We start from the raw sequence: 23,678 nt of genomic DNA, 5'->3' as shown, positions 1-23,678 counted from the left end.
TTTTTCTAACAACTGGATATCCTATTTCTGTATCCTATTTACATTATTATTATTATTAATATTTATATTATTATAGGAAAAATGCAATTAAAAAGACGGGGTGTTATAATATACACACCTTAAAAGGATCTCGTCCCGAGATTCAAGGTAGAGTGTCAGAGAAGAGTTCAGGGTGCATCTGCCTTATCTTATCTTCAAGTTCCCAGGTCACGTCATTTTCCCTTTCACTCCACTGCACTTTCACCAAATTTACAATCCTCCTCCTAAGGTGTTTCACATCCCTATCTACTATCATGATAGGTCTCACTGTAAAAGTTACATCATCGTTCAACTCTAGCTCTGGTGGCTGGACAACCTCAGTAGGATCTTTCACACATTTCCGTAGCATAGACACGTGGAAGACATCGTGAATCATTGCTAAGTTAGGCGGCAAAGCAAGACGATACGCCAAACTACCAATGGATGCTACTATCTCGTATGGTCCAATATATCGCGGACTCAACTTCCCTTTCATGCCAAACCTCATAACTCCTCTCATAGGGGAAACCTTCAAAAACACAAAATCGCCTACAGAAAACTCTACCCGTTTCCTCTTCAAATCTGCATAACTTTTCTGCCTACTCTGTGCTGTCTTAATCCTTTCTCTAATGACTTTAATCTGCTCAGTGTCTCTTTCAATATTTCCGGCCCCAGCCACACTCGGTCTCCCACATCTCGCCCAACAAGCGGTGTGATCGACATGGACGCCATACAAAGCCTCAAAGGGTGCCATACCGATGCTCGACCGAAAACCGTTATTATATGCAAACTCCACCAAAGGTAAATGCTCCTCCCATCCTCCACCAAAATCCATTACACAAGAGCGTAACATATCTTATAATATCTCGATTCACCCTCTCCGTCCTCATCCATCCGTCGAGGATGATAAGCGATGCACTCATCGCCAAACTAGTGCCCATAGCACGGCGAAAACTCTTCCAAAACTTCGGAAGTGAACAAAGGATCTCGATCCGAAACAATACTTACTTGGAATCCCATGTAACCCCACCACTTCCCGAATGTACAAGGAAACTAACTTATCTCAGATTTTCGCGCACGCGTCAATAGGAATGAAATGAGCAGATTTCGTTAGACGATCAACAATAACCCAAATAGATTCATTACCTCTCCGAGACTTAGGCAAACCATCAATGAAATCCATAGAAATGTGCTCCCATTTCCACATGGGTATCTCTAATGGCTGCAATAATCCAGAAGGCCTCTGATGCTCTGCCTTAACCTGCTGACAAGTTAAACACTGAGAAATATATTCTCCGACATCTCTTTTCATTCCTTCCCACCAAAAGGTCCTCTTCAAGTCTTGGTACATCTTCGTTCCTCCAGGATGAATTGTAAACCGAGAACGATGAGCTTCATATAATATTTCCTTCTTTAACTCTGCATCATCTGGTACACATAATCTCTCATGGAATCTCAATCCTCCATCAGAATCTACTGCCCAATCAGACGGACAATCATCTAAAATATCAATGACCAGATCATCCAACCGACTCAAAAGAAATCGGTCTCTATGCTGCATGGCAATCACTCTACTGAATATCACCGGCCTAACCTCCAAACTGCATATATACCCCTCATCTGTATATGGTGTAGTCCGGACATCATAAGTCGCTATAGTCTCTAAACTCTTCCACTCTTGCACCATAAGAGTGGTCAAAACACTGTGCAATCGACTAAGTGCATCCGCCACTACATTGCCCTTGCCCTCGGGTGATAATGAATCTCAAAGTCATAACTACTTATGAACTCCATCCATCTCTGGCTGCCTCATATTCAACTCCTTCGTGAATACGAGATACTTCAAACTCTTGTGATCCGTGTAAAGCTCGAACTTCTCCCCATATAAATAATGTCTCCACACCTTCAAAGCAAAACCACTTGCCGCTAACTCCGTGTCATGAGTATGATAACGCCTCTCATGTATCTTCAACTGTCGTGAAGCATACGACACCACCTTCGGTCTTGCATTAACACACAACCCAAACCAGTTCCACTAGCATCCGTGTAAAACCACTAGCTTTCCGCCTCTAGTCGGATTACTAGAATTGAGCCGTTGTCAACCTCTGTTTCAATTCTAGGAAAGCTTTCTCACAATCATTAGTCCACATAAACTTCACATCTTTCCTAGTTAACTTGGTGAAATGAGTCGCAATAAGTGAGAACTTCTCAATAAATCTCCGATAATATCCAAATAACCCCAAGAAACTTCTAATCTCTCGTAATGGTGGTTGGTTGTTTCCATTCTTTCACTCGCAAAGAACCTTTTCGTGGTCTACAAAGATCCCTTCACTAGATACCACATGTCCCAAGAAACGAATTTCTTCTTCCCAAAATGGCACTTGCTAAACTTAGCATACAACTTATGTTCCCTAACGCCTCGTCTCATCAGCTCTTCAAATGCATCTTATGTTCTTCTGTGTTTTGTGAATAAACTAAAATATCATCAATGAAAACAATCACAAATTTATCCAAATAGGGCCTGAATATTAATATACGATTCATCAGGTCCATAAAGAATGCAGGTGCATTCGTCAACCCAAAAGGCATCACAGAAAACTCATACAACCCATACCGAGTTCTAAATGCAGTCAAAGGAATACTCTTCTCTTCAACTCCCATCTGGTAATAACCAGTCCTTAAATCAAACTTCGAAAATATCTTAGCCCCTTTCAACTGATCCAACAAGTCATCAATCCTAGGAAGCGGATACTTATTTTTTATAGTCACCTGATTTAAATCCCTGAAGTCAATACACATCCTCAAAGTACCATCCTTCTTGGAAACAAAAATAGCAGGCGCACCCCATGGTGAGTTGCTCGGTCGTATGAACCTGGTCATACACACCTTAAAAGATTCAAACCCATATACTCAAAAGATATGGTTAAGCCAAAAACAAAATCACTAAACATTAAACTCTTACCCCTTCTTGAGTAATTCCTCGACTTGCACTTTCATTTCGTCCAATAGCTTAGGTGCCAACCTGTAAGCCGACTTTGAAACTGGTGCAGTCCCCGGTAACAAGTCTATACGAAACTCCACCTCCCTCTTGGGTGGCAACCCTGGAATCTCCTGAAAAACATCTTCGAAGTCTCTCACTACTTCCACATCACTGATATCCCTCGTGGGTATCTCTATAGAGCACAGGAAGCTAGACATCACTGAGTCCTCCTTACTAACACAGGTGTGAATCAACCTCGGCATGCCAGGTGTATTCACTATAACCTCCTCCTCGCGCGATCCAAGGTAACATGATAACGTGTCAACCACCCATACCAAGTATGAAATGGAAACCCTCAAACCCCAAAACGATCGTCTACCATAAAGACACGCTCTAAGAAACATAACTTAAAACCTTTGCACTTTCGTCATACAAGGTAACGAACCCTCCTAACGGTGTCTCAACACACAAAGGCTTAGGTAAAAGGGTAGTTTTAAAACTTTCTTTCTCAACATCGACGGCGAGATATAAAGGAATGTGAAGCACCCGAATCAAACAAAACTCAATGTAAACCGAGATGAACTAAAGGTACCTTCAACATTCCTGTGTCCCGCATAGTCATAGGCTCTAGCACGAGTGGCTGGTGGCCGGTGCTCGTTCTCACGATTACCCCTTTGGTAGGGCAATAACGAGATAAATGCCCCACTGCTTTACACACTCCCAAAAAGCCCTTTCAACAGAAACTATGGTTACGATCATTGCCGTTTGTAAAAGTAAAAGTCCGCCTTTCGATACGGAAGAGCGGAGCTCGACCACAAAACCGGGACCCGCCGCCGCATCGATTCCCCGAGGTCTAAAGCCTCCACCACGCCCGGTGGCCTATAACCACCTGGCGATGAAATCCTCCCCGGGGTCGGAATACACCTGGCGATGAAATCCTCCCCGAAACCCCGGGATGATGGTCTCAAACGGAACCCTCTCGAGGTACATCATAAGGCCTAAAACCGATTCGGGTCACCGCTTCAAAAAGGCCTAGGACCAACAACCGGTATCTCACCAAACTTCCTCTTCCCCTCGACTCTCTTAGGGCTGCATTCTCGCTCCTCATATCTCAAGGCCAAGTCCAACACACGATCAAAAGTGTCCCCATCAAAAGGAATCAACTTGCCGACAAGTGACTCTCTAACCCACGTATGAACTTTTGGTTTTTCTTCTTGTCAAGATCCACAAGATAGGGAGCAAACCTCGATAACTCATTAAACTTGGTCACATACCCAAATACGAGACTTCCCGCCTTGAGTCAACTCAGAGAACCTGTTGAGCCAACCGCTTTTTTTCTTTGCCTCGGGAATGAACTTACTCTCAAATCTAATCTTGAAGTCTTCCCAAGTCAAAGTTCTAGTGTCCGGACTAGGAGTGAGAGCTCGCCACCAAAACCTAGCGGCCATCAAGTTGGTGAGTCGCCAACTCCTCGCTTCAACCTCGGTAAAAGCTGATACGCCAAAGACATTTTCACAACTTTGAATCCAAGACTCCAAAGCAATCGCATTCCCAACACCAAGAATCGCTGCCCACCAAGAGTACCAAACTCCTTATTGCGCTTTAGCAAAAGGATCTCCTCCAACCGATGGATGGTTATTCTGCATAGCCTGCAACAACTGATTCAACTGATTCTCGACATCTCAGATGCGGAGTGTTCACTGCAGTCCAAGTGGTATTACCATGTCGTGTCTCAACCATGATCTACAGTTCAAACAAAACTCCCATTAATATTCACATATATCCAAAACTCTCAACACTATAACCCACATTCCACATCCGAGGACCACTTAGACTTTCCAACACTAAGCTAACCTAGGCTCTGATACCAAAATGTCACAGCCCGAATTTCTAAACAAAACGCATCCAAACCCGACAACAGTTAAGCAACAACAACACTAAATGGTTATGTTCTCGCTTGAACGCCATTAATGGCTATTCAAGCTTCACAGCACTCCCCTCATCTGAAACAACCACCTCTACTTCACCACGCCCAGTCCCAACATCATTCATGACATTCACAGTAACAATTCAACAATACAAATTAAAACCATACAAAAGAAAAAGACAAGGAACGGTTTGATGCTGGCGATGGCGGCGCCATCACCCCTAGTGTCCGTGACTTCGCAAAGCTTAATTGCCAAGAGTCGTCCTAATTCCTCTACTGTGGTTCCAAAGTGTATCTAACCCTTTAACAGAGTTGACAAAAACGCAGGTAGAGAAAACGTCATTACTGGTGTGATTACTGGTGTGTTTAAATCGAAACGCATAAAAAAAATATGATATAGTATGACTACTCACTGTTAAAATCGAATGGCCGAAATGACTCCCGAAATCGAAAACCTCCAAAGCCTGAAGTCGACAACGATCTTTCTTGTTCAAACCCCTTTTTTTTTCTCAGTAAAACTCTCACCTTTTTTTTCTTTCCTCAAAACTCTACGTGAGAAACCCTTATTTTCTAGTTTCTTTCAAACCTCTCCGAAAAACAAGGGTTTTAAACCTATCTACTTACTTACGGGCTTTTTTTCCAAAACTACTTACTTACGGGCTTTTATCCTATCTACTTACTTACGGGTTTTTTTTTTTAACAACTGGATATCCTATTTCTGTATTCTATTTACATTATTATTATTATTAATATTTATATTATTATAGGAAAAATGCAATTAAAAAGACGGGGTGTTATAATTTGACTAAGAACAGGGAGAGAAGAAAAAGATCAGAACTCTGTGTGATCTGGTGTGTCTTTCTCTCCAAATTCATCCACTATTTATAGGTGAGTGATGCCTCTTCGAAACAACATGGTGACTCTTGGGAAAAAGTAAGCAACTCTTTGAAAAGTCACATGTTTCGAAAATACACACCATTTAGGCATAAAGCACTGTTTCGAACCAGTGCCTATTTTGAAAGGTCACACCTTTTTGGCATGATGCACTGTTTTGAACCAGTGCACATTCCAAAAGGTCGCACATTTTCGGCATAATGCACTGTTTCGAACTAGTGCATCATTTTGAAAAGGTTTTTCTCACTTTACGTACTATTTCAAGAGAAACTCATTTTATCTCAATGTGAGATAACTTGGGAGACAAATTACTCATTCATATCTCAATGGATTGGTGAAAATCCATTTTTCTAACAATCCCCCACATGAATGAAAATTTGGCTTCTTCTATCATAAACATCGGATTTCTGTTCTTTTACGAATGAAAAGATACCCCATCAGGTCAAATAGCATGGGAGGCCTTGAACTTGCCTTAGTGAAAGACGATCGGATTTAATTGGACAATCAGTAGACTTCAATTAATGTCCTTGAATTGTCAGTCGTTTGTATAAACCTAGACAATCATCTTTACGCAGTACCTTCTCAAATACTATTGGTTCTCACGTTTGTGTTCATTTTGGCCTTGAACACTTCTTGGTTTCAGAGAGTGTTTTTGAGACATTTGTCTTAAAATTTTCATAGAAGCGGCTCCACTTCACACTCACATAGGTGATTTCTATAAAGAGTATCCTGCAATACTCCACTTGGATAACATAACTTTCCAAGATATAGTAAATCATTAAAAGCTTGACTTATCTTGGTTCTAGCGGCAGATATGCATTGTCTTATATAAGAATGGGTTAGATTATAGTATTACTCTCCAGTGCTAATTGAGTCACAAACATAATTCAGTTGGCCCTTTGAACCTAGATATTGGGATCTCCAGTCAACTAGGTTGGTTTTTCCATTATGAGGACTCTTGGTTGATTATCTCAAAGGCTTTAAGCTCATTCCCCTTGATAATCTTTCCACTTGCTCTCTTGTTAAACCTTTTGTAAGCGGACCCACAATGTTATCTTTTGAGCTTACATAGTCGATTGAGATAACTCCATTTGAGAGCAATTGTCTAACGGTGTTATGTCTACGACGTATGTGTCGAGACTTCCCGCGTTATATATGCTACTCTGTGCTCTACCAATAGCAGATTGGTTGTCACAGTGTATACACACTGTTGTCCAATGTTATGAATTCTGATTCAATAGTGGACCTTGCTATGCACGTTTGCTTTGAGGATTTTCTTGAAATTTATGCATCTCTCCTAGAGTAAAACACCACATTTGATGTCTTTTGAGTAATGCTTCAACAAATTTCCAATTTTGAATTGATTAATTCAAGAAAATACATAATCCCCCACATTTTCCAATTTCTCATGACAAAGTCAATAAATTAGAAAACGATTTAGATATATATTTTTTAAGTGAGGCGTCTTGTTAAAGAATATCACATATCATTCATATATTGTTGAAAACACTTCTAAGACCTTAATTTTTCTTACAAGTATGCTTACAAAATAATACCTTAAGCAATCTTCTTTGTTAGTACTATTTGGCGCAATAGTAAAACACATATATCTTATAAATAATAAAATACTCTTAGAACCCTTTTAGCACCCGCTATTCCTAACATCCGGAATGAAGCAAGGATTCTCGAAATCTTGGATCATAATCCCCCCCAAGTGTGGCATTACCACCACCTTGTTTGCTTTCAAGAAGTCCATTCCAATAATGACTTGAAAATGGTATAAACGAGCTATCATCAGGTCCACCTTTTCTCGCCAGTTGTTCATCTTAATGTCAACTTCTAAAGTGAGTCATTTCACCGGTTCGGCTTCTTGGTTCAAGCCTCTCATAGTAGAATGGAGTTCTTTCACCAAATTTCGAAGCCACTCTACTTCTTCGCCAGCCTTGTCCAATGCAATGAATTCTGATTCCATAGTGGACCTCGCTATGCACGTTTGTTTTGAGGATTTCCAAGAAACAGCTGTACCTCCAAGTGTAAAGATATATCCACTTGTGGATTTTGAGTCTTTAGTGTCAGATATCCATTATGAAAGGCTTGAACCAAGAAGCCGAACCGGTGAAAGGACTCGCTTTGGAAGTTGACATTAAGATGAACAACTGGCGAGAAAAGGTGGACCTGATGATAGCTCGTTTAGACCATTTTCAAGTCACTCTTGGAATGGACTTCTTGAAAGCAAACAAGGTGGTGGTAATGCCACACTTGGGGGGGATTATGATCCAAGATTTCGAGAATCTTTGCTTCATTCCGGATGTTAGGAATGGCGGGTGATAAAAGGGTTCTAAGAGTATTTTATTATTTGTAAGATGTATGTGTTTTACTATTGCGTCAAAGAGTGCCAATAAAGAAGATTGCTTAAGATATTATTTTGTAAACATACTTGTAAGCAAAATTGAGGTCTTAGAAGTGTTTTCAGCAATATATGAATGATATGTGACATTCTTTAACAAGACGCCTCACTTGAAAAACATATATCTAAATGGTTTTCCAATTTATTGACTTTGTTATGAGAAATTGGAAAATGTGGGGGATTATGTATCTTCTTGAATTAATCAATTCAAAATTGGAAATTTGTTGAAGCATTACTCAAAAGACATCAAATGTGGTGTTTTACTCTATAAGAGATGCATAAATTTCAAGAAAATCCTTAAAGCAAACGTGTATAGCAAGGTCCACTATTGAATCAGAATTCATAGCATTGGACAACACTGTGTATACACTGTGATAGCCAATCTGCTATTGGTAGAGCACAGAGTAGCATGTATAACGCAGGAAGTCTCGACACAAACGTCGTAGACATAACACCGTTAGACAGTTGCTCTCAAATGGAGTTATCTCAATCGACTATGTAAGGTCAAAAGATAATATTGCGGATCCGCTTACAAAAGGTTTAACAAGAGAGCAAGTGGAAATATTATCAAGGGGAATGAGCTTAAAGCCTTTGAGATAATCAACCAAGAGTCCTCATAATGGAAAAACTAATCTAGTTGACTGGAGATCCCAAGATCTAGATTCAAAGGGCCAACTGAATTATGTTTGTGACTCAGTTAGTACTGGAAAGTAATAATATACTCTAATCCATTCCTATATAAGAAAGTGCATATCTGCCACGAGAACCAGGATAAGTCAAGCTTTTAATGATTTACTATATCTTGGAAAGTTATGTTATCCAAGTGGAGTATTGCAGGATACTCTTTACAGAAATCACCTATGTGAGTGTGAAGTAGGGCCGTTTTATGAGAATTTTAAGGCAAATGTCTCAAAAGCACTCTCTGAAACCAAGAAGTGTTCAAGGTCAAAATGAACACAAACGTGAGAACCAATAGTATTTGAGAAGGTACTGCGTAAAGATGATTGTCTAGGTTTATACAAACGACTGACAGTTTAAGGACATTAATTGAAGTCTACTGATCGTCTTTTACTAAGGCAAGTTCAAGGCCTCCCATGCAACTTGACCTGATGCGGTATCTTTTCATTTGTAAAAGAACATAAATCTGATATTTATGATAGAAGAAGCCAAATTTTCATTCATGTGGGGGATTGTTAGAAAAATGGATTTTCACCAATCCATTGAGATATGAATGAGTAATTTGTCTCCCAAGTTATCCCACATTGAGATGAAATGGGTTTCTCTTGAAACAGTATGTAAAGTGAGAAAAACCTTTTCAAAATGATGCACTAGTTCGAAACAGTGCATTATGCCGAAAAAGTGCGACCTTTCGAAATGTGCACTGGTTCGAAACAGTACATTATGCCAAAAAGGTGTGACATTTCATAATAGGCACTGGTTCGAAACAGTGTTTTATGCCAAAATAGTGTGTCTTTTTGAAACATGTGACTTTTCAAAGAGTTGCTTACTTTTTCCCAAGAGTCACTGTGTTGTTTCGAAGAGGCACCACTCACTTATAAATAGTGGATGAATTTGGAGAGAAAGACACACCAGATCACACAGAGTTATGATCTTTCTCTTCTCTCATTGTTTTTAGTCAAATATTATGTTGTGTTCGTTGATTCTATAGAATTGAAATGCTAACTTTCTATAAAAGGAAATCCGTTCTATCTTGGGAGACAGTTTCCCATCAACCTTCAAGCACCGTGAGGGGGAAAATCTGTCTTAAGGACATATTGAATCTTCACTAGGCTCAAATTTAATCATTGGTAAATTTAGTTCATTAGTTGAACTAAAAGATTTGTTCATGATATATTTGTTTTATCAATTTGATTTTCTTGTTTACTTAACAATAAGTATATTTTTGGAATAAGTTTCCTAGAGAGTTTAGGTAGATGAACGAGTTATTGTGAGTCTGGACTCTTGACCACTTATACCCCCACCTCCTTTTATGTTTTTTAATTGTTAGTATATTGCATTGTTAAATTGTGCTGACACTTATTGATTCATGGCAGGGATTATGCATCAGAATGGTTATTTTCCTTACTACTGAGGAAGGAGCTTGCGTCTTCAGGGATGATCTTCTTCCACCTATTACCTTCAGGTATGACAACAAAACTTCCTCTTGTCTCCTGTTCTAATAATCATGTCTCTCGATTCCAAGGCGTATAATTTTTAATTTGTCCTTAACTTAATTCATTACTTTAAGATGCTGCCAGAGAACACATTTGCATTCACATTCGGTTGTATGGAGGATATTTTTCATGCTCATTTGCCTTACCAATGATCTTGGTCTTGACATCTGCCAACTATTATTGTATTGGCATGTACCATGTCATTAGAAACAATTTTTTCTTGTACGTAATGTGATTAAATTTTCTCTTGGCACGTTTAACTGGGTAATTGGATTGTCCGTGGTTTGTTGTATTATATTCAGTTATTGTCTAGTGTGCAACTTAGGCCTTAAGTTGATAGCTTAGCATTTCACCTTGCCTAATTGTTGGGTTGCTAGCACCAGTGAGCACCCATTGCTTCAAGATTATTTCATTCTTTTTGGCCATAGAGATGAAGTGACTTCAGTAGTGTTACAATATATATACCTTTTTTTAAGGGGGAGGGGGGGGGGGGGGCGGGGGCGGGGCAAGGCACTGGGCCTCTAGTCCACTAGGTTGAGTGTTTCGAAACTTTGGAAGGATCTTTTCTCGATTGTCTTTGCTGTTATTGAATCCTAGTTGCTCTGATGGCGCTAACAATGTATTTCAACGGGATCATGGTTCACACACACAGTAAGCACACGCTTAACCACAGAAGATGGAATTGATGAAAAGCCGAAAAGAAAGTTGTTTGTGGCAATGAGTTGGGTGAGGATTGGAGCTCACTGGTGTGATGTTAAATGGGGACACACCTTTTACAGTTTGTTTCCTAAACTAAGTAGCGATGACTTCAAAATAATCCATATATGCTTGCAAAATCACAATGATAATGTAGTGACCTAACAATTTCAGATCAAACACGTAAAATGACATTTAATAGGTAGTGCAAAAGATAACCTGATGGAAATCCATAGGCGCACATAAGCTAATCAGAAAGCTTCACTCACCACTAGTAATCAGTGTTCGCCCTGAAGACGTTTACAAAAACTGATGAAATGAAAAATGAGGATGAAGAAATTTTCTCATTAATTTTTGCAGAATGATTACAACCTCTTTAAATAGAGACATAATTCTCTAATTATTAGTTAGACAGTTACAACTGAATTAGTTACAACAAATATGATTAGTTATAACTAACTGCTGAGTTGGAGACACACGTGGCTTCTGATGTTCTTCATGCTCTATTCTTCTATACACCCTAACTTCGCAAAAAATGTTCAACGCTTCTAAAAGATCTCTCATCCTAGTATGCACACTTCCTAAGATGAATTTGTTATTTCATTCTAATGGCCTCATTATATTAGCCGTTTTTATAGATGGACCATAGTATGTATTGGCCCAGAGAATAGGCCCAAGACCATACTATACCCCATGAGTTAAACCTAATGAGATAGATATAAAAGGGAGTGGTAGAGGATAGAATAGGGAGGAGAGGAGGCTAAGGAAAGAAAGGAGGCAACTCATGAGAAAAGAGAGAGGTAAAGAGAAAGAGTGGAGGTGAACTACGGTGGCTTGATCCCGAAATGGGTACGTAGGCAACTTAATTGGTGCAGCCGATCAAAAATAGAGTTGTAGAACAAGTAAAGTGAATGGTTGGGGAGATGGGTGCGACAAATGGTGCCGTCTGTGGGGACTTGGGGTTGGGATAGAGCTGTTTGAGATGGTGTTGATGGATGAGAGGCCGCTCGAGCTGTCCTATTTGGTGAGGGAGGCTCAGACTCACTTATAAGCGTAGCCTGAGGTCGAGAAGGGACTTGTTTTGTTGGTGATGGTATTCGAGATGATGTCTGAGCTGGAGATGGAGGCCTAGACTCGGCCCTCGTTAGGGCTTGGGGTTGTGAAGAGGGACGTGGAGGAGCTACTAATGGAGGCCGAGTTGATGTGGTGGGCTGAGTTGTTTGTTGTTGGATAGGAGCTCGTGGGGCAATTGGTGTTATGTTAGTGAGCCAGGGAAGACAGAAAAGGCGGAATGGCTGCCTCCTAATTGTTCTACCATGGCTGATCAAGAAAGTTATTCAAGATATGTCGCTAGCCAAAATGGAGATGATGGGGGTTCCGAGGGTGTTTTACGAGCTATTTGTGAGGCTGCGTGTAGTGGAGATGGGGCCTGAGATGCTTGTTGGGGCAATGTGGTAGTGAGAGATGGTGATGTGGTATGCTGGAATGAAGCTCCAAAGGTGCTACTACCAGAAAATAATATCGTAGGTGTTTGATGAAGTGGGTGAAAGAGCTCCATCCGTGGCTACGACCCACCAGCTGGCCTTCCATTGCCGCTTTATGTGTAAGAGACATGACGTCGGTAAGTGGATCGATGAGTCAGAACGATGGAGTAATCATGTTCGGAAAATATTCATCAACAGCGACGGTACGGTGATGAAGTTTGGAAATAGAGGAGCAATGAGATCAATAGATTGGGACTAAGATCAACGGCTTGGAGCGGTCGAATAAGGATGGTAAGGATTACAAAAAAGGTGAAAAGACATACACCGCGGTAGATAACTCGTTTCTTTTACCGTCATGTACATAATAGACGAACGAGTAGTGACTCGGCCGTTAACCATAGTTACACTGGGGGCAAGCAAGCCTTGTCTTCGTCCTTGACAGAGATGTGTGTGGGGACAGATTGGGATTGTCCCCAGACCTCGTGGGATTTCGCGAACCTATTTGCTTTAGGAGGTCGCGGACCATGAATAAGAAATGTGGTTGTACACCTCAGGGTACGACGGAGTGTACACTGTTTGGAGCATATGATCATCATTATATTTGTATACAAATACTTATGCTGAATTAATGTTTTCGTTAAAACTCACGTGTTATTTGTGCAACACTCAAACATGAAAGTTTCAGGTTACAGAGAAAGAGAAAGACATGCGGTACCACAACAAAACTACAACAAATGCGATTGGATATGTTGTTACACTTTCTGAAGGAGAGCAGAGGGGTTCGAGAAGACCCTTCTTGGATATGTCGTGGGGCTATCCGAATGAGTACTGGGGGGATGAGCCCTCCGCGGACCCTCGTGTCCAAATCAAACATGGGGCATGTTGAGGTGTTCCCGGATGTGCATTCCGAAGGAGAGCGGAAGGGTTCGAGAAGACCCTTTGCGGATATGTCGTGGGGCTATTTGAATGAGTGCGGGGGGGGGGACGAGCCCTCTGTGGACCTTCGTGTCCGAATCAAACATGGGGCAAGCTGAGCTGTTCCCGGATGTGCATTCCGAAGGAGAGCGGAGGGGGTTAGAGAAGACCCTTCGCGGATATGTTGCGGGGTTATCCAAATGAGTGTGGGGGGACGAGCCCTCCGTGGACCCTCGTGTTCGAATCAAACATGGGGTAGGCTGAGCTGTTCTCGGATGTGTATTCCAAAGGAGAGCGGAGGGGTTTGAGAAGAACCTTCGCGAATGTGTTGTGGGGCTATCCGAATGAGTGCGGAGAGGATGAGCCCTCCGCTGACCCTCGTGTTCGAATCAAACAGGGGGCAAGCTGAGTTGCCCCTCATCAGACTCCACTCCAGAGCATAGACAACGGGGGGATGAGCCCTCTGCAGACATGAGTTCTAAATTAAGCTTGGGGGGGTAAGCTGAGTTGCCCCTCATCAGACTCCACTCCAGAGCATAGACAACGGGGATAAGCCCTCCGTGGACATGAGTTCCGAATCAAGCTTGGGGGCAAGCTGATTTTCCCCTTATCAGACTCCATTCCAGAGTAAAGACAGCGGGGGGGATGAGCCCTCCGCGGACATGAGATTTGAATCAAGCTTAGGGGCAAATTGAGTTGCCCCTCATCAGACTCCACTCCAAAGCATAGACAATGGGGGGGATGAGCCCTCCGCGGACATGAGATCCGACCGCTTGGGGCAATCGAAGTTGCCCTCAACGCACTCCACTCTTGAGTAGAGACAGTGGGGGGGGGGGGGGATGAGCCCTTCGTGAGCTGGAGTTCCAAATTGCAATTGGGAGCAATCAACATATCCAGAAGGAATAATACTATTGAGTTCTACAAAAGAGAAATAGAGGGGATGAGGCCCTTTACAGACGGGATATCGAGTTCCATGAGTAAGTGCAAAAGGGATGAGACCCTTGGCGGATACAATGTTGAGTTCTACTAAAGGTAAATGAAAGGGTGAGACACTCCGCGGACATGGTAGTGAGTTCTATGAAGGTGAGTTTATGGCTAGGCTAAGACACTCCGCAGACATAGTAGTGAGTTCTGTGAAGGAGAGTTTATGGCTGGGCTGAGACACTCTGTGGACATAGTGGTGAGTTTTCTGAAGGAGAGATGGTGGCTGAGGTGAGACACTCAGCGGACATACTAGTGAGTTCTGTGAAAGAGAGCTTATGGCTGGGCTGAGACACTATGCGGACATAGTGGTGAGTTCTTTGAAGGAGAGATGGTGGCTGAGGTGAGACACTCTGCGGACAGGGTAGTGAGTTCCAAGAAGGAGAGCTGGTGGCTGAGCTGAGGTGTTCCGCTGACATGGTAGTGAGTTCTGTGTGAGAGGTGTTGGCTGGGTTGAGACACATCGTGGGCATTGTATTGAGTTGAAGAGTGAGAGTGAAGGGGAATAGACCCTCCACAGACATGATAGAGAGTTTTATGAAGGAGAGCTGGTGTCTAGATTGAGACATGTCGCGGACATGGTAGTGAGTTTTGTAGAGGAGAGTGGATAGCTGGGTTGAGACACTTCGTTGGCATGAGGATTGAGTTTGAAGAGTGAGAGCGAAGGGGATGAAATCCTTCGTGGATACGTTAATGAGTTATATGAACGAGAACCGATGGATTGAGACACTTTGCGGACATGATGATTGAGTGAGTGCCAAGGGAAAGAGACCTTTCGAGGAAGGGTAGTGAATTCTATAAGGAGAGCTAATGGCAGAAAGAGAATGATGATTTTGGGCCATGCGACCAAGGACGTTTAGCAAAGAAAACACCGTGAAAGTAAGACATTTTCAGTCCCAGACTATTGAAAGAGGGATCGCGGAGTAGAGTTTATTTACAGCTGACGCTCACAGAACCATTGGAGGTTTGCAGAAAGAACCATAGCAAAGAGGCTAGAAAGATAGAGAAAGCTTAATCAAGGAAAGGGGTTAGAAGAGATGTAATGCACATACATATAACAGAAACCTACGGAAATCTAAGATACACATAGTTTATCGGCTGAGGTTGGGGAACTCGGGTAAGTAGTGATGAAGGAAGAGCGAGATGAGTGGAGAATTATAATACAATTCGCGGCTAACAAAGTCACAGAGTCAAGAAAGATCAGAGTGCAAAGTTTAAGAGTACGCGGACAAAGAGAATAGGGACTGAGTACTTTACAGACATACGATCCAGTAGTAGAGTACATGGATATGAAACGTCCTGAGGAGGAGAAGACTGCATACAGTCTCAGGATACTGTGGATATTTAGAGTTCAGAGAAAGAGACAAGGAAGTTCAGAGACTTCTTGGGTCCGCCGTCATCGTCACCGCCGAACCCGATAGGGGGCAAATGTATTAGTCGTTTTCATAGATAGACCATAGTATATATTGGGCCCAGAGAATAGGCCCAAGACCATATTATACCCCATGAGTTAAATCTAAGGAGAGATATATAAAAGGGAAGGGTGGAGGATAGAACAGGGAGGAGAGGAGACTAAAGAAAGAAAGGAGGCAACTCATGAGAAAAGAGAGAGAGGTCAAGAGAAAGAGTGAAGGTAAACTACGACGGCTTGATCCCGAAATAGGTACGTAGGCAACCTAATTGGTGCAGCTGATAAAAAATAGAGCTAGAGAACAAGTAAAGTGAATGGTCGCGGAGATGGGTGCGACACTCATATATGGTGTCCTCTAGCATTATGTGTCCACATTTTCCTCTCCTCCCTAAAGAAGTTGGGCTGAGGTAGGATGCCAAGTCCAAGGTAAATTTATGTATACTGGCCTGCATCACATTGGAAGGGAAATCTTAAGAGTTGCTATTCATAAATCTAATTTGGCGAACCAAAGGAGTTCAACACCCTCTGCAAAGGTAATGACCATCTCACTAATTTAGTGACTATTCCCCTGCCTAAATGATATACCATTTCCACTGACCTAGCAATATCAGAGTGATAATATAGTGACAACAATTTCAGATCAAACATGTAAAAATGACATTTAATAGGTAATGCGAAAAATAATCCGATGGATATACAAAGGTGCACTGTGCACGTGCACATAAGCTAATAAGATAGCTTCACTCATCACTATGTAATCAGTGTTCACCTAACTAGGTAAAAATAAAGTTCAACGCCCACCACAAGATCTATCATCCTAGTGCGTGCAGCTTCCTGAGATGAATTTGCGACTTCATTCTAGTGGCTTCACGGCGTCCCTTAGCATTATGTGGCCACATTTTCCCCTCCTCCCGTGAAGTAGTTGGGCTGAGGTAGCATGATAAATCTTTGTAATACTAGCATCACATTGACAGGGAAATCCTAAGAGTCGCCATTCATACAACTAATTAAGCGAACCAAAGGGCTCAACACCCTAGGCAAACATAATGATTGTGTCGCCAATTCAATGACCATTCCCCAGCCTAAATGATATACTTTTTCCATTGACCCAGCAGAATTGTCTTTCAAACTGGAGAAGTAATAGTATAGATGGACCAATCCTTAAAATCTTTTAGTGAACTTGCTTTTGTATTGTGAAGTGTACTCAATCTCTGTTCATTCAACATTCATATTCAACTCATAAGAATTATCGTGTTTATTCGTTGAGAACCTCGACGACGTGAATTTTTGTGTCACGAGATATATGTGACGGTGGTACAAAAGCATGACATATTTGCCTGTTGATACCATCCAAGTAACTTTTAATGCACGCCAGGGACTCGATCACCATTCTTCACAACGCCGTATCATGTTTCTAATTCTAGAACTTAACAATGAATCTAATTCTTTTCTCTTCCACTCGTAATTTCGAAATAGAAATATTCAAATATTGATACCCTTCTATAAAGGCCTGGGCTACCACCAACGGTCTGAAAATCAAAAATAAAAAGGAAGAGAGAGAATGTGAGTTTGTTTTTTATTTTCAGACTGTTAGATCACACATCCAACGGTCTTGGATCTTGTCCCTATGAGGATATCCTCGGGGTAGACGAACTCCTTTTATAAATTACGATAAGGAACTACTCATGGAAACTAATATTCTGTTGTCTCATTAACAAGTTATGAAGATGGAAATTTCTTTTCAACACTCTCCTCTTTTACCTTTGCCTCATTACTATGGTTGCAATCGTCTACAATCTCCTCTCCTACCTTTGTCTCCTCATTACCGCCTGCAACATCCTCCTCTCCTACCTTCGCCTAGTTTCCAACGTCCACCAATACTATTCTCACCCAGGGACGAAGCTAGGATAATCTCCTCCTCTCCTACCTTCGCCTAGTTTCCAACGTCCACCAATACTATTCTCACCCAGGGACGGAGCTAGGATTCTAAGCCAAGGGGTGTGAGATTATGTGCACACCTCACCCAACCAAAAAAAAAATGCAATTTTTTTTTTTATTTTTTTTGTGAGAAGGTCTAAATAAATATAGACTGACGAAGTTAACTACTTAAGCAATTAAGCCATTAATTGATATTACTATGTCTATATATATCTACGTAATCCAGTCCACAAGTCTACAACAAATTGTTAACTTCCTATAATGTTATAAATCTATATGACCCTACTATCATGTGGAGAAAACTATAAAAGATTAACATTGAAAATAAAAAATTGCCTTGTTTTTATTTGTTTTTTTTAAGTGGAAATTTTATTTATAATGATAACGAGTATTACAAATAATTAGGACAAATATGCAACAAACTGCGGCCGCAAATCTTTTCTGAATTTCCTTTTTGTTTTTTGTTTTTTTTGGGTTGAGGTCTTACGCTTCTTTAAGAATTGAGAGTGAAAAAAAATGAGGGAGAGTTTACGGGTTTGTTATGGGTGATTTGAATTATACAAACTGACTGGTTGGGCTTTTGGCCTTGGCTATTTGTTTTAGTGTCATTAACTCATCAAACATTTAAAGACACATTTGTCCCTCTTTAATGGTTTTGGACTCAAAATAAATGATAAATGATAATTTTAATTTTGTAAGGGCAAAAAGAGAACTAAAAAAAATGCTGGTTTATTGGAATGTTTTTTATTAGTTTTTTTTTCATACTATTTTTTTTTGTTCATAATATTCTCACTATAGTTGTAAAAATTTTGGGGGTGCGAGCAGTGGCGGAGCCAGAAATTTGTTCTAGGGTGAGCCGGTGAGCACTAAAAGTTTTCAACTCAACTCAATTTGTGTGTACACAACTACATGAATTTAGTTTGTTTTATTTTAGTTCAACATTGTTCATCAATATATATAAATATTTTACGTAAACAAGCACTTCTTAATTTATTTAGTCAATATTTGAAAATAAAAAAATTATGTTAATATAATTAGGTAATGGAGATTTCCTAATTCGTAACTAGTGTTGAATTTGGTTAAGAGACACAACTAATTGCAACTAGTTAATCAAGTTTAGCCTTATTAAATTGGACAAAATGAGATCCTTAGTATTTATTTATTAATAAGTCATGTATCTTGTTTTTTTTTTCGCCAATTATGATAAGTCAGCAAAAATTCTACATGTTTCCAACAAAATTAAATTTAAAGAAGCATGGAATCATATGATATGATCAGCTTACTGTTTCTAACTTGAGTACTCTTCTAACTTTTCATTTTAACGGTCGGATGAATCCATCAGCTCAACAAATGAAATATTACCTTTACCAAATAATCCTTCATAGTTCACTTTTTTACAACTAGCTAAAGCCCCTTATTCAATGGCACAAAGAGAAAATTCAAAGCATAATAGATGCACTAAGTACCAATTCAAAGTACTGTTTTTTGCCAAATTTTAGGGTGAGCCAGGGCGTACCTTGGACCCCCCTGGCTCCGCCACTGGGTGCGAGCCCTTATAGTTTGAAGATTTTTCTAGATAATTAGTTATGCGGTAGTGGAGCTTTTCTAATCTCAGGGGTGCGACCGCGCCTACACGCACCCCTATATCCATCTATGCTCTCACCACCTCCTCTTCTATATTTCCCTACCTAACAACTAACGTCCACTACCAATACTACCTTCACGACTTCACCACCTACATGCTCTGATAGTGGTCCCTATTACGTAAACCCCTGTATTCCTAAAGCCCGTTACTATAGATGGGCCAAACCATTAGCCCACTTTGCGTTCTATGGGGTTTGCTTAACCGTACCCTTCGTCTGTTTCTAAGATAATCGTCATGCTTAGAACTTTCTCAGATGGCGTACCTCCCAAGTCACCGGTAATACATTTCCTATATAAATACAAGCCTCGAAAACAAAAAATGAATTCATATAGAATTAGAAGAAGCAAAATAAAATAATAATAATAAAATAAAATAAATAAATAAATAATATATATATATATATATATATATATATATATATATATATATATATATATATATATATATATATATATATATATATATATATATATATATATATATATATATATATATATATATATATATATATATATATATATATATATATATATATATATATATATATATATATATATATACATATATATATATATATATATATATATATATATATATATATATGGGGAGGGATCTGACCACACGACATCAGAGCCACATTCTCAAGGCATGATGAATCCCACCATTCATCCGTGCATCCAACGGATGTGACCAAAATTTGACCGAAGCAATCATGAGTTCTAAATCACGAAATATGGGAGGGTATTTTAGGAAACAAAATTTGACCGAAGCCAAAAATAGAATTTGCTCTCCAAATAGAATCGCGATTGCTCTCTCCTCTCTCAATTTTCTGATCAACAAGAACATTATTCAGTCTCAGAAAGTTTCTCAATTTTCAATCTAAGCTTCTTATAACTAGATCTCAGTTATGAACACACAAGAAATTTTCGATCTAAGCTTCTTATAACTAGATCTCTTCGATGAAGCATACGGTTTGGCATACAAGAGAAGCTCACCAGGCTCAAAGTCCAATCTCAAGATGTAAGCAATTAAAACCTCAAATCTATTTTATAATATTTATTCATCCTTTTTTATTTTTTTATAATGTTTTCTGGTTTAGGATAACATCTGTAAGTTTTGCTAAGAAGAGTTTACCACCATCTCAAATCGGTGTGTTTCTTCGTGATTATCACGGTATCGCTCAGGTCAAAAGTGTTACTCGTGCTAAAGATCTTGCATATTCTCAAGGCTCACGGTACTAATCCATTTTGTTTTCTATTTATTTATTCACTTGTTTTTTGTATTTTAGTTTTAAAAATGGTTGCTTTATATTGTGGGGTTGTAGGGCTTGCACCTGAAATTCTTGAAGAATTGGAAGCCTAGGCTAATTTCAAGACTTTGGGAAGTAGCCGGCACGCGATATGAGGATGATAAGTTAGTGAAGCAATGTGCTTCTTCTACTCTGCTTTCTGATGGAGATAGTGCAACAATGCCACTTGAATATTGGACTTGTCGAACAAGTGGAGGTACTACTAGTGCATAGTGAAAGATTCTACTCTAGACTCACTCAGTTTGAAGGCTTTGTTTCTTGTATTTTTAGTGCTTCTTGGAATTCTTAACTCATTTTGTTTTGTTGTTCAATGTTATGGATCAGGACAAGCGCCTATTGCTTGGATGAATTTTTTCAAGAAGGTGAGTCTTGCATCCTATTTTCATTCATTCTGTTTTAATTCTTTTCTCTTGTGTAATCATTCATTTCAGACTATATTTCGTACTAAGGATGGGGAGACGTGTGGACGGATAATTATTGGTAACTTGCTAAAACTTTGAAGTATCTATTTCTTATGGCTCACATCTTGATGTGGATAAGGCTGTTAGTCATACTCGGTACAATTTCTTCATTCATGATATAAGTGTTTAAACCTTTCCAGTGCACATCAGACCTATATACGACCAATCCTGTAGGCTCTAGCCTAAGCATTCCAGGAACCTTGGGATTCAATTCAGACCAGCTGCTCATACTTACCATTCTACATCATTAATGATTGTAATATTGCTGTAGAGTAGTTGCTATTATGAATCTTAAACAAGTAAACCAGGTATAGGCCGTTGTGTGAATAAGCGATCAAATTGACATTCAAGTGCAAACACAAACTATTAAGTGAGAGTAGACCAATTCGTCAGTAGAAAGTGACCGACATTGTGTTTCTTTGAAGTTGCTTGTATTTACAAATAGTCATCTTATACTGCCTTAATAGTTTTTAGTAATCCCACTCTTCTGGATTTCAATTATTTTCGTGATGCTTATTGTTATCTCTGTTCATATGATTGATATCCTCGTTTAAAGACGACGACAATTTCGGTGAACTCTGTCAGAGTTCGGTGAACTAGCATATTCAGTGAACTCTGTCAGAGTTTTAAATTCTGTCAGAGTTCGGTGAACTCTGTCAGAGAGTTCGGTGAAGTAGCATATTCAGTGAACTCTGTCAGAGTTTTGAACTCTATCAGAGTTTTGAACTAACATATTTGGTGAACTCTGTCAGAGTTTTGAATTCTGTCAGAGTTCGGTGAACTCTGTCAGAGTTCGGTGAAGTAGCATATTCGGTGAACTCTGTCAGAGTTTTGAATTCTGTCAGAGTTCGGTGAAGTAGCATATTCGGTGAACTCTGTCAGAATTCTGTTTTGCTTCCACATTCATTTAGAAATTAGTGTGCTTGTTGTGCGAATGATGTGTTTCAACTTTTTTCTCAAGGACATCAACTCATCTCGCCAAGGCCGATGAATTGACGCCTTTTATTTGTGGTTGTGGCATCCTTTACCGTGTTTCTTTTCGATGTTTGTGATGTGGGTTTCAATTTGTTTTGAACCCATTTCGCCTGATTTTACGAGACAAGTTATGGACATCAAGAACTGCTCTCTTAGAAGCGGATATAACCAATGAATTTACACTTGGTGTGGCTGGTGAACCCTTCTCATTTCCCCAGTGTCATAACAAGGTGATCGTGGCGAGTCTTCGGATTGACAGTGAAATATCTCACTTGAGCAATTCATCGTGGAATATGTGAGGCATTGAAATGGTTTTAGGTTGTTTATTGGTGAGACTTCATTTGATTGTTGAAGGTGTTTTATAGTTTTGTAACATACACCGAAAGCAATCAAATTATTGGAATCCATTCCAAGGGAAAATAAGTTTTGGAGTTTATACAATATCACGATGGATCGTAATCTTAGTTTACGTTTATAGGTGGAAGTAATTTATGTTCCATTAAAAGCTGGACATGATTTTAGTCAATGAACGTTTATTTTTTCTCGTGAAATGTTGGTTGATGTTCACATTAGACGCTCACTTTTACAACTTGGGGCCATATAAATTATGATGCTTATTTTCTTGTTTAATTTATCAAAGGTTCAAAGCAGGTTATCGGTTCACATTTGTGATGTCAAGAATTCAGGTTTTGAAAATTCGACATATTTTAGTTCTAAACTTCGTAATTTTAGTTTTGAAAATTCTTTTGTGTAATTTATCACATGGTAAGACCTTTCAGATTGAATGTGAAATGGAACTTCGATCAAGTATGATAATATATCACTTCTAAGAAGCAAACCACCATTTTGGCATAAGACATTGGCGGACACTTCGGTATTTTAGTTCTCGACAGATTGCGTTCTCTCGAATCTGCTGCTTTTGTTTTATTTGCTCATTCACTACCGCAAATTACCCATTTCAATACAGGCAAAAAAACATCGTCCAATAGAACTTTGCAAGTGCAATACCGCCGTAGAAAAGAAGATAAATAATGAACACGGAAACTCTATCAAAGATTTAGCACTAAATTCATACGCATATGTTGTACATAGACTTATGTTACATATATTATGCAACTAGCGCATGTACATCATATTGTTGGCTTCTCTCATGCTTCGATATATAAAACATGGCCACACACTAACATTGATCGAAAAGACCCTAGCAAGTAGTCTTTTAAACTTCATCTAGGAGAATGTGAACAATCACGAAAGTATTTTGAGGACATAAGAAACAATTACACAAGGCCATAAAAGCAATAGAGCATCTTTCAATCGACACTCAAAAACATAGATCTTTACAACCTGCTTTATCTTGGCGCGTCAAACTGGGCACCCCCACTTTTTACCTTGGATCTCAATCAGGCATGACATGCATCTAGACAAATGACCACAAGGGATGCAAGCCCCCTCTATTGGAGCAT

General features: G+C 39.8%; 1 long non-coding RNA gene across 1 annotated transcript; it reads left to right on the top strand.

Moving 5' to 3' along the window:
* Window positions 1–20,313: 20,313 nt before the first annotated feature.
* Window positions 20,314–21,823, top strand: LOC147517531 (uncharacterized). The gene is made up of 4 exons (XR_015213896.1): window positions 20,314–20,490; window positions 20,570–20,704; window positions 20,795–20,975; window positions 21,104–21,823. It is a non-coding gene; the product is annotated as an uncharacterized LOC147517531 (long non-coding RNA).
* The last annotated feature ends 1,855 nt before the right edge of the window (window positions 21,824–23,678 follow it).

Source organism: Coptis chinensis, chromosome 2 (assembly GCF_015680905.1).
Source record: "Coptis chinensis isolate HL-2020 chromosome 2, ASM1568090v1, whole genome shotgun sequence".
Lineage (NCBI taxonomy): Eukaryota > Viridiplantae > Streptophyta > Magnoliopsida > Ranunculales > Ranunculaceae > Coptis > Coptis chinensis.
The sequence above is the reverse complement of the archived record's forward strand: the minus strand, read 5'-3'. Positions and strand labels throughout refer to the sequence as shown.